Source organism: Jaculus jaculus, chromosome 12 (assembly GCF_020740685.1).
Source record: "Jaculus jaculus isolate mJacJac1 chromosome 12, mJacJac1.mat.Y.cur, whole genome shotgun sequence".
Taxonomy (NCBI): domain Eukaryota; kingdom Metazoa; phylum Chordata; class Mammalia; order Rodentia; family Dipodidae; genus Jaculus; species Jaculus jaculus.
Genome location: NC_059113.1, coordinates 105,016,833 through 105,027,596, shown reverse-complemented (window position 1 = coordinate 105,027,596; position 10,764 = coordinate 105,016,833).

The window sequence follows — 10,764 nt, the reverse complement described above, 5'->3', positions numbered from 1 at the left end:
AGAGAAAGAGAGAATGGACGTGCCAGGGCCTCTAGCCACTGCAAACAAACCTTAGATGTGTGCCATACTTAGTGCACCTGGCTTTACGTGGGTACTGGGGAATCAAACTTGGGCCAGCGGGCATTGCAAACAAATGTCTTTAACCACTGAGCCATCTCCGCAGCCTCCAAGAAGTTTCTTTGTAGAGAATACTTTGCCCTGCATGGATTCAGACTAAATGACTACATACAATACAGCCCTCTAGCTTTTTTAGGGGGGGGTGTTTTGTTTTTGTTTTTCAAGGTAGGGTCTTACTCTGGTCCAGGATGACCTGAAATTCACTATGTAGTCTCAGGGTGGCCTTGAACTCACGACAATCCTCTTACCTCTGCCTCCTGAGTGCTGGTATTAAAGGCATGCGCCACCACGCCTGGTGCCCCCTAACTTTTATGACACCTTTCCTCTAAATACATTGCATTGTGTTATTTCATACAATAGAACTCATCCTCTTTTATATTTAAATATGTAGATAGTGAATAAATTCATAAAACAAAACAGTAGAAAAACACCTAATGCTTAGCTTTTCAACCAAACATGTGTGACTTCAGCAGTATTCTTTCTTTCTTTCTTTTTTGCTTGCTTGTCTGTGTGTATGTTGGGGTGTGTGGGTGTGGGTGTGTGCCCTTATGGCGCCCCATGCACTCACCTGCAGCAGGGATCCGCTTCCTGGATGGACTGTGCTCTCCCGTTGTGGCGGGAACAAGAAGGAGCGTTGGTTACCCCACACCATCATGTTTCTGCCCATTCCTGTTTAGCTGGAGTCTCTCATTGATCTCAAAGCCTGCTCCTTTTCCCTCGCCCAGGTTCTGGGTGTGGGGATTGGGGTTGCAGGCACATGTGGCCAGCTGTTTACATGGGATCCGGAGACTCAAACTTGGGAGGTCTCAGGCCCTGTGCCGGCACAGGAAAGCACTTAACCACTGAGCCCGAACTTCAGCAATATTCTGCAATCGCAACATCATACTAATATTTACTGTACTTACTCATAACTCTGTAGTTCAGCTGGGGAATGCCATCCCCCGCGATTCCAGAAGTGCTTTTAAAGTAACAGAAATTACAATGCACTCGGGAGAGAATTGTGAAGCTATTAATTAAAATCAACTTGTCCTGGTTTTCGTAACTCCTCTAGAATTGAGAAAAAAGGATGATGAGCATGGTGAAACTGACATATTTTCAAAATATGACTGCTTGGCTATGGTATTACACAAAGTCTAATGAATAGTGAGAAAAGATTTTTATCTCAAAAATTACATAATAATTTATACTTGAGATACACAAGGGACTCAGCTGATTTAATGAAATATGAAAGAAATGGCAATTTCTGAGAGTAAAATCTGTAGCATTTCATCTCCCAAAACATGGCCTATTCATAGCTACACTTTGATGCATACACACACACACACACACACACACACACACACACACACACAGAGGATGTGTGAACAGGTGAGTGTTAAGCACTCAATTTATCTCCCAAATGATTAGTAAACATCAAAAACTACATTTAAATAAAAACCTAACTTAAAATATGAGGAGCCAAGAAACTAGGTTCCAATTGTGTTATCAAGAAGCAAGACAAACTCCAGGACAGTGAAGGGAGCCTAAAGTTTAATTTCATACATAGTAGTCCTTTACCTACTGAACCAATGGTTCACCTTCCAGTGTGCAACCAGAATTGTCTCTGCAGATTTGTTCCCAAGTTTTAGCAGATGAATTTACATTTTGAGGATGTAATTCAGTTAAGGATTTAGCTCAGTTCACAGAGCACTTGCCTAGTATGCGTGAAGGCCTGGGTGGCATCCCCAACACACTGCATAGAACCAGGTGTGATGGCACACGCGTGTGATCTCCGCGCCTGGGAGGTGGATGAGGGAGGATCAGAAATTCAAGATCACCCTCAGCTACACGGCACGTGTGAGGTTAGCCTAGGAGACATGAAACCCTGTCTCAGATTAACTTATTTGTTTGTGTGTATGTATGTGTGTGAGAGAAAAAGAGAGAGAGAGAGAGAGAGAGAGAGAGAGAGAGAGAGAGAGGGAACTCAGGTGCATTAGGGCATTTTAGCTCTGCAAACAAACTCAAGACACATGCTCCACATTGTGCATCTGGCTTTACATGGATGCTGGGGAATTGAACCCAGGATGGCAGGGTTTGCAAGCTAGCACCTTTAACCACTGAGTCCTCTCCCTAGCCCCTGTCTCAAATTTATTTTTGAAATATTTTTGTATTTATTTATTTAACAGAGAAAGAGGGAGGGGGAGACAAACAGACAGAGAGAGAGAGAGAATGGGTGCACCAGGGCCTCCAGCTACTATAAACGAACTCCAGACATGTGCACCCCCTGTGTATCTGGCTATCATGGGTCTTGGGGAATTGAACCTGGGTCCTTTGGCTTTGCAGGCAAAAGCCTTAGCCACTAAGCCATCCCTCCAGCCCCAGAGAAAGGAAGGGAGGGAGGGAGAAAGGAAGGGAAGGAGGAAGGGACAGAGGGAAGGAGGAAGATGAAAATGTACTACACATTTTTTTTTTAACTGCCCAAAAGTTATGTGAAGAAATAGTTCAGTACCCCCAGCTTGTTACCAAATGCTTTCCTAATTCCCCAATCTCAGCCTTGAGCTAACTCATCTTTTCCAAGCTCCATTTTGGTCAACCTTCCTATTTTTTTGTTTGTTTTCATGGTAGGATTGGTCTCACTCTAGCCCAGGATGACCAGAGACTCTCTCTATAGTCATAGGCTGGCCTCAAAGCCACAGTGATCTTTCTACCTCTGCCTCCCAATTGCTGGGACTAAAGGCGTGTGCCACCTCACCCAGCTAAACCCTCTATTTTCTCAAGTTAAACATGTGTACAGAGAGAAAAGAAAGTCCCTTCTTCATTCTGCAAAACTTTTTCTTTATGCTTTTAACTCATGATTAGACTAGAAGCACAACTTTTGCATAATTCACAAAAAACTAGGTTCAATAGATGATGAGGTGTTTACTCTCAACTAGATCTGGATGGGAGAGGTGGAGAAAATTAAAAATGCATCGTTTTATACAGTTAGAATTCTAATCCCTTATTATTTCATATCTAGATTTGTTATAAGTAAATCAGAGCTAAAATGTAACACTGTTCACCACGGCACAAAAGTCGTACCAGGCTGGGGACAGTTTAGCAGTTGAGGCGCTTGCCTGCTAAGCCTGAGAACCCAGGTTCAATTCCCCAGTAGCCACATTAGCCAGATATACTGGGTGACGCACGCGTCTGGAGTTTGTTTGCAGTGGCTGGAGGCCCTGGCGCACCCATTCTTTCTCTCCCTTTCTTAAATAAATAAATAAATAAATAAATAAATAAATAAATAAATAAATAAAAATGTTAAAGTAGTAGCTATTTAAATAGTCAATAATAAGGGGTATAATTAGATTATATTATAGCAATAGAATTCTGTGCAACTATTAAAATTAATTTTCAAGATTAATTGTAAGAGTATATTGCTTACATTATGTTTAGTGAGGAAAAATTTTGACTGTAATCCTAAATTTATGAGGATATATTTTAAACGCCTAAGCACAGGGGCTATATTTTAGTGAACTAGCTCAAGAGCCAATTAGGTTTATGTGCCTGATGTATCAGACACATTTTTTTTTTTTTTCAAAATAGGGTGTCACTGTAGCCCAGGCTGACCTGGAATGTACTCTGTAGCTCCCGACTGACCTCAAGCTCACACAATTTTTCATTGCTGTTGTTTAGAGGGAGCTGCTTACTCTAGCTCAGTCTGGTCTAGAACTCACTTTGTAGCCCAGATTGGCCTCAAACTCCTGACATTCATTCTGCCTCAGCCTCCCATGTGCTAGGATTACAGGCATGAGCCATAACATCAGGCAGCAAAGTAATTAATAAAATTAAAATGCCCTAACTATACATATATATATATGTGTGTGTGTGTGTGTGTGTGTGTGTGTGTGTGTGATAAAACAATAGGTACAGAAAGAACAGAGAGAGAGAATAGGTGTTCCAAGGCCTCCTGCCACTGCAAATAAACTCCAGATGTATGAGCTACTATTTATATATATATATATATATATATATATATATATATATATATATATATATATCAAGTAAATAAATAGAGATTTTTTTTTTTGAGCAGGGGGGTTTGAGGTAGGGTCTTGCTCTAGCTCAGGCTGACCTAGAATTCATTCTGTATTCTCAGGGTAGCCTCAAACTCTCAACAATCCTCCTACCTCTCCCTCCCAAATGCTGGGATTAAAGGCATGCACCACCATGCCTGGCTCGGAAATATTTTTTTTAAAGGGATGGCAGGGCCAGCTTGGGGGGGGGGGGTGGTCTGTAGAAATGGTTCAGTAATTAAGGACTTTGTCTGTAAAGCCTAATAACCCAGGTTTGATTCCCCACTACCCATGTAAAGCCAGATGCACAAAGGGGCACATACATCTGGAGTTTGTTTGCAGTGGCTGGAGGCCCTGGTCATTCTCCCTGTCTCTCTTCTCTCTATATCTCCCTGCTTGGAAAGAAAGAAGGAAGGAAGGAAGGAAGGAGAGAGGAGGGAAGGGAGGGAAGAGAGAAGGAAGGAAGAAAAGAGCGGGGAGTTGAGGGGGAGAGAAGGAAGGAAAGAAGGAAGGAAGGAAGGGTTAGGTCAGGACAAAATCGAGTCACTGAGGGCAGCAGGAGGGCGACAGAGACATCAGGAAGTGGGTCATTCACATTCCTCAGGGAACTACCCAGCCATCACCCCTTCTTTGCCTAACAATGCCCCAGGTCTGGGCTTCCTTATCTCCCACCTGGTCACTTCTGGTCTCACCCTATGGCTAATTTAAAGAACAGAGGAGTTCCTTCCCTTCCTCCCCTTCCCCTAACTGAAGAGCTCTACATAGCCCACTCCTGGGATCGCAGAGCTGACTGCTCCGCTACTGAGAGTCAGTCCTGGCAGCTCGTGTTTTTCCTGGATAAAAACTTCCATCTTTGCCGCCTAGTGGTCTCCATGGTCTTGGTCACTCCTGAACCTTGTGTCTGGCACCGTGCCTTGGATAGCAAGTCTTCTGGATGTCCTCTTGGGCAGCCAGACCTCCTTTGCCCTGACCAGACCCTCGAGCTGCCATTCCACCCTCTGTAGGCCTTGGACCACCCCGTCTGATACAGCCTCTCATCGCCCCCCACGATTTGGCCTCACCGTTCTTCCCTTCCTCGTCTCCTCCCTCTTCTCGGTAAGTGTCTCTCTGGAGTTGCCTGTTCTCAGGGTTCACCCCTCCTCATGGCAGCTGTGCTGGCACTCCAGGCTACACCCCTCAGCCGCTAAGCCCCAACCCCAGGTCTCGAGAAAGATGCACTCTTGACATCTCAGGTCTCGCTCTCTGGTCTACTGTACCCTAAGGGGTGCCTTTCGGTTTGGTTGCACCATTTCGGGACACCCCCTCTCCCTCCTGAGCTCTCATCTTCCACTGCCAGCCACTTTTTTTTCACTGCTTTTATAATTTATTTATTTATTTTTATTTTTTATTTTTCCAAATTTTTATTAACAACTTCCATGATTATAAAAAATACCCCATGCTAATACCCCCCCCAACACTTTCCCCTTTGAGACTCCATTCTCCATTATATCCCCTCCCAATCTCAATCAGTCTCTCTTTTTATTTTGATGTCATGATCTTTTCCTCCCCTTATGATGGTCTTGTGCAGGTAGTGTCAGGCACTATGAGGCCATTTTGTGTCTGGGGGAGCACGTTGTAAGGAGTCCTACCCTTCCTTTGGCTCTTACATTCTTTCTGCCACCTCCTCCGCATTAGACCCTGAGCCTTGGAAGGTGTGATACAGGTATTGCAGTACTGAGCCCTAAGGCTGCAAAATGATTTCTGCTCTGAGCTGTTCCGTTTCACTGTGGGGGATGTTCTCCACCAAGCCCACTGTACCGGACTGCATGGCCAACTTTTACTGTTGAGCGCCCCCCAGAAGGAACACTAAAAGTGTAAGGTTCAGGAGTGGCCAAGACCATGGAGAACACTCTGAGGTCAAGATGGAAGCTGTATTCAGAGGAAACAGGAGCTGCACCGTCAGCACTGACTCTCAAGAGCGGAGTACAGTCAACTTTGAGATCACAGGTGGCGGGATTTGTACAGCTCTTCAGCTGGGGGAAGGTGAGGAAGGGGAAAGAACTCCCTTGTCCTTTACATTTCAAATAGCTGGGGCGTGAGACCTGAACAGTGACCAGGTGTCCTGAGAGGCACGGCGACAGGAAACCTAGACCTGGGGCATTGTTAGGCAAGGAAGGGATATTGGCTGGGTGGTTTCTTGAGAAATGTGCATGACCCACTTCCTTACGGATCTGTTGCCCTCCTGCTACAATTCCATTTTGTCCTGACCTAACACTCCAGTCTTTAGTTCATGATAAGAGACAAAGGTTGATTTTTTTTTTAATTTTTTATTTATTTATTTGAGAGTGACAGACACAGAGAGAAAGACAGATAGAGGGAGAGAGAGAGAATGGGCGCGCCAGGGCTTCCAGCCTCTGCAAACGAACTCCAGACGCGTGCGCCCCCTTGTGCATCTGGCTAACGTGGGACCTGGGGAACCGAGCCTTGAACCGGGGTCCTTAGGCTTCACAGGCAAGCGCTTAACCACTAAGCCATCTCTCCAGCCCAAAGGTTGATTTTTCATGCTGACCATAAGGGCGATAAGTTCTGATGGGAGAGGCTGGATAATGCGGTCGATGGGTCTCTCTTCAGGGCAGGTGATGAGGAGGCAGTTTCATGGTGGCTAGAGGTGGCAGATAGAGTGGTGAGATCGATTGTACCAGTGTAGCGTGTTGTTACGACTTGGTGCTGAGTGAAGCAGAGACTTCTCTCGTGCCATCCCTGTACTGACTTCAGGGCAGTCGCTGGCAGACACCTGCTATAGAGAAGGTGAGGGAGATGGGCTCTGTGCACCCTGTGAGAAGAGAGAAGGGAGAAGAAAGGAGCTTGTTACTCTTGTCAAAATGCCAGGTGTAAAGGGAGGATGAGCCTTCAGAGGCGAGAGGTAGAGGGCTTGGGGCAAGAGGGGGCAGAGGGGCATTTTGGGACCAGGGGAAGAGTAGGAACCCAAGAGAGTTTAAGTTTGAGAGTGCCCATTGGGGTGGCAGTGTACTTATCCCTGGATGAGACAGGGTGAGGGCTAAGGAAGGAAAGGCCCTGAGGAATAGCTCTGACTCTGGCTAAGGCAAGCGGGAGGCGCTGGGGTCAGGGTAGGTGAAGTTAATCAGGGACAGGCAGAAGACTTGAGTTAATGTTAGAGTCTAATATTGTAAGTCAGCATCAGACAGGGGAGCCTATTAGTCCAAATCATTGTTTATATTATAGTTGTATTTTTTTCTTACTGGGTGATTAAGACCATGTTGGCGGCCAGAATTAACCATATATTTTGGAGGTCAAAATGGTGCTGTAGGCAAAAAAAATTGCAAGATTCTCCTACTCTTAAAGAGATGTAAGATGGCAGGATCAAAAAGCAGCCTTGTAGCCCTGAGGAAGTCCAAAACTCTCCCTGGGATTTAGGAAGAAAAAAAAAAAGCTCTTTCTTAGTTTCCCTGCCTTGCAGAGCCAAGATCTTACCCCAGCATGATGACGGGTAAATGCCAAGTCGCTATAAACAGATGGGAACTTCGTACAAGAAATTTAAAACTTAAATTTTTTTTAAAAAATTTATCCATTTACCAGAGAGACATGGGGATGGAATGGGCACACCAGGGCCTCTAGCCACTGCAAATGAACTCCAGATGCATTGTCATCTTATGCATCTGGCTTACATGGAGAGGTCCTGAGGAATCGAACCTGTGTCCTTTGGCTTTGCAGGAAAGCACCTTAACTGCTAAGCCATCTCTCCAGCCCAAATTTGTAACTGTTTTACATTTACTTTATCTTTCTATGCTTCTATGAAACTACTAACCGACAACAGCCTCAGAATTTATGCTTACATTTTAAAGTATCCACTACTGAGTTTGTAAAAAAAATTCTAGATTTTCTTTTTTTAAAAATTATTTATTTATTTATTTATTTGAGAGCGACAGACACAGAGAGAAAGACAGATAGAAGGAGAGAGAGAGAATGGGCGTGCCAGGGCTTCCAGCCTCTGCCAACGAACTCCAGATGCGTGTGCCCCCTTGTGCATCTGGCTAACGTGGGACCTGGGGAACCGAGCCTCGAACCAGGGTCCTTAGGCTTCACAGGCAAGCGCTTAACCGCTAATCCATCTCTCCAGCCCTAGATTTTCTAATAATGTTCAAAGCTGCTTTCATATTTTTTTAAAATGTGCTTCAGGAAAGTTATAAGAAACAAAGTTCCAAAATCAATAAATGATAAAATCTATATATTTATGCTGGGTAAATAGTATAAATCAAATCTGATCTATTCTTTCTCTAAAACAGTTATTCCAAGCCAGGCACGGTGGCACAGGTATAATCTCAGTACTCAGGAGGCAGAGGTCAGAGGATCGAGAGTTCAAGGCCACCCTGAGGCTACATAGTGAATTCCAGGTCAGCCTGAGCTGGAGTGAGACCCTACCTTGAAAATCCACAAGAAACAAAGAACAAACATCAACGACAAAAAAAAGTTATTCCAAGAGGCCTTCTAAGGAAAAAAACCGGTCATATGAAAAGTGTTATGGTAAGAACAATAAAAGTTTTGTTGGTAGTTATGAGATGGACTGACTAAAGAAGACAAACTGGAGAGAAAACGTTATCTGTGTTGGATGTTAAGTGTTTGATGAGAAAGATTGCTATAGAGCGGTTACATGGATTGTAAAGTAAAAGTACGTAGATGAGGGTATGAGTAACGTATGTGGATGAAGATCAGATTACAGCCTTCTTGAGATATGAAATGATTATTAGCCTGGGGCTTACATCAGACTAACAAAGCGCCGCCCGGCTGGTAGCAGGTTGCTATGGTATTCAGGTTGTAAACTTAACTTTTACTCATTGGTGTTAATGTGGTCATAATAATGGTCATAAAAGACTGAATTTAGAGTACCCAACCAAGTTAACTACGTTCCTCTATTTGTCAAACTTTAAACTAAATCTTAAGGTTAAAATTGACTTAATATTTAATTATCTCCTAAGGTTATTATATCTAAAACCCTGCCTCAAAAAAAAAAAACTCACAGAGAAATTATTTACTCTCCCCCCCCCCATTTTATAAGGTAAATAGACCACATTTGAAACATTAAGCAGTATTTATCTGTCACGCACTTTAAAACTATTTACTTCATGGTGAACAGTAAAAGAAATTCTAGACAAAGTTATGTCATGATTTAAGATGTAATTCCTCATTTCCTCCAACAACCAATATTAATACTTTAGTTTAAACTTATGTCATTACTGAACAAGTTTACCAAAGTACCACAGACAGAATTATAGAGTTGATTAAGGTTTGAATAGTTATAGATTGTGTCATAAGATAAATAAATACACCATATGTATATGTATATATATATAAATTAAAGAAGTGTTTCTATGAAATGTTTTCATTTTATAAGGAGTGGGTCTGAAAGCTCTTGGAGTCTCTCAGCTGGGCCCTTTTGCCTTTGGGGTGGAGCCATTCCAGAGCTAGAACCCCTCACTTCATCAGGAGGAAATTCTAAATGCTCCTGGAGACTTGGTTCCAGCTCTTTTCACGGTGCATCCCCGCTGCTCGCTGAGGAATTCATTTATTCTGCAGATATTTGGGGAGACCTACCACAAAACTAGGGCGGCTGTCAGTTCCCCGCACAGCCATGATGCTCACGACTCATTCTAGGGGTTCTCCCCCCTCCCAGTTCCTGTTTAGTTTTTAAAGCAAAAGCAGAAATCTACAGCAAAAGATTAGATGTAACTTGTAGGCATCTGCTTCGCCAGGCCTCTGCTTTTCCCCACATGAGCAGGAGCATTAAGTCCACTGGAGTTACTTATGGGTGGACCTGAGAGTCCTGAGTGCGCCGGCTGCAAAATGAGGAGTGGGATCTGCCTGCTTGTCCCACAGCACTCTGGTGAGTGTGTGAGCCTCACCATTTATGCAGAAGCAGAGCTCTCCGTGGCATCCAGCTAGCAGTCTCTGTTGCTTGGCTATATTCTAGTATATTAGTTCTCAAGTTATCTTCAGAGGTTCCTTTTAGGTAATTTAAGATTTCTTTTTGCTTTTTTTAAAAGATATATTTTATTTACTTATTTAAAGAAGAAAGAGAGAATGAGAAAATCTCCTATCCTGCTCAGAATTTTTTAAAAAATTTTATTTATTTATTTGCAAGCAAAGAAAGGGAGAGAGAGAATGGGCACAGCAGGGCCTCCAGCCACAGTAAATGAACTCCAGACGCATGTACCCTTTGTGCAGCTGGCTTAGGTGGGTCCTGGGGAATTGAACCTGGGTCCTTTGACCTTGCAGGCAAACGCCTTAACCACTATGCCATCTCTCCAGCCCTCAGAATGGGTTTTTAAAGAAAACTCTCTGCAAGTCAAGCTTTCGCTTTCCCTGAGGTGTGATTATGGTTCCTGTCTCCTTTTCTCTCTGCTGTTTCCTGTGAATTAACTACCCAGTGTGAGCTGGAGAGATGGCTTAGTGGTTAAGGCATTTGCCTGCAAAGCCAGAGGATCTGGGATCGGGTTGGACTCTCCAGGACCCACATAAGCCAGATGCACAAGGGGGCACATGAGTCTAGAGGCCCTGGCTCACCCATTCTCTCTCTCTGTGCCTCTGCTTCTTTTTCCCCTCAAAATCAATCAATCAAATA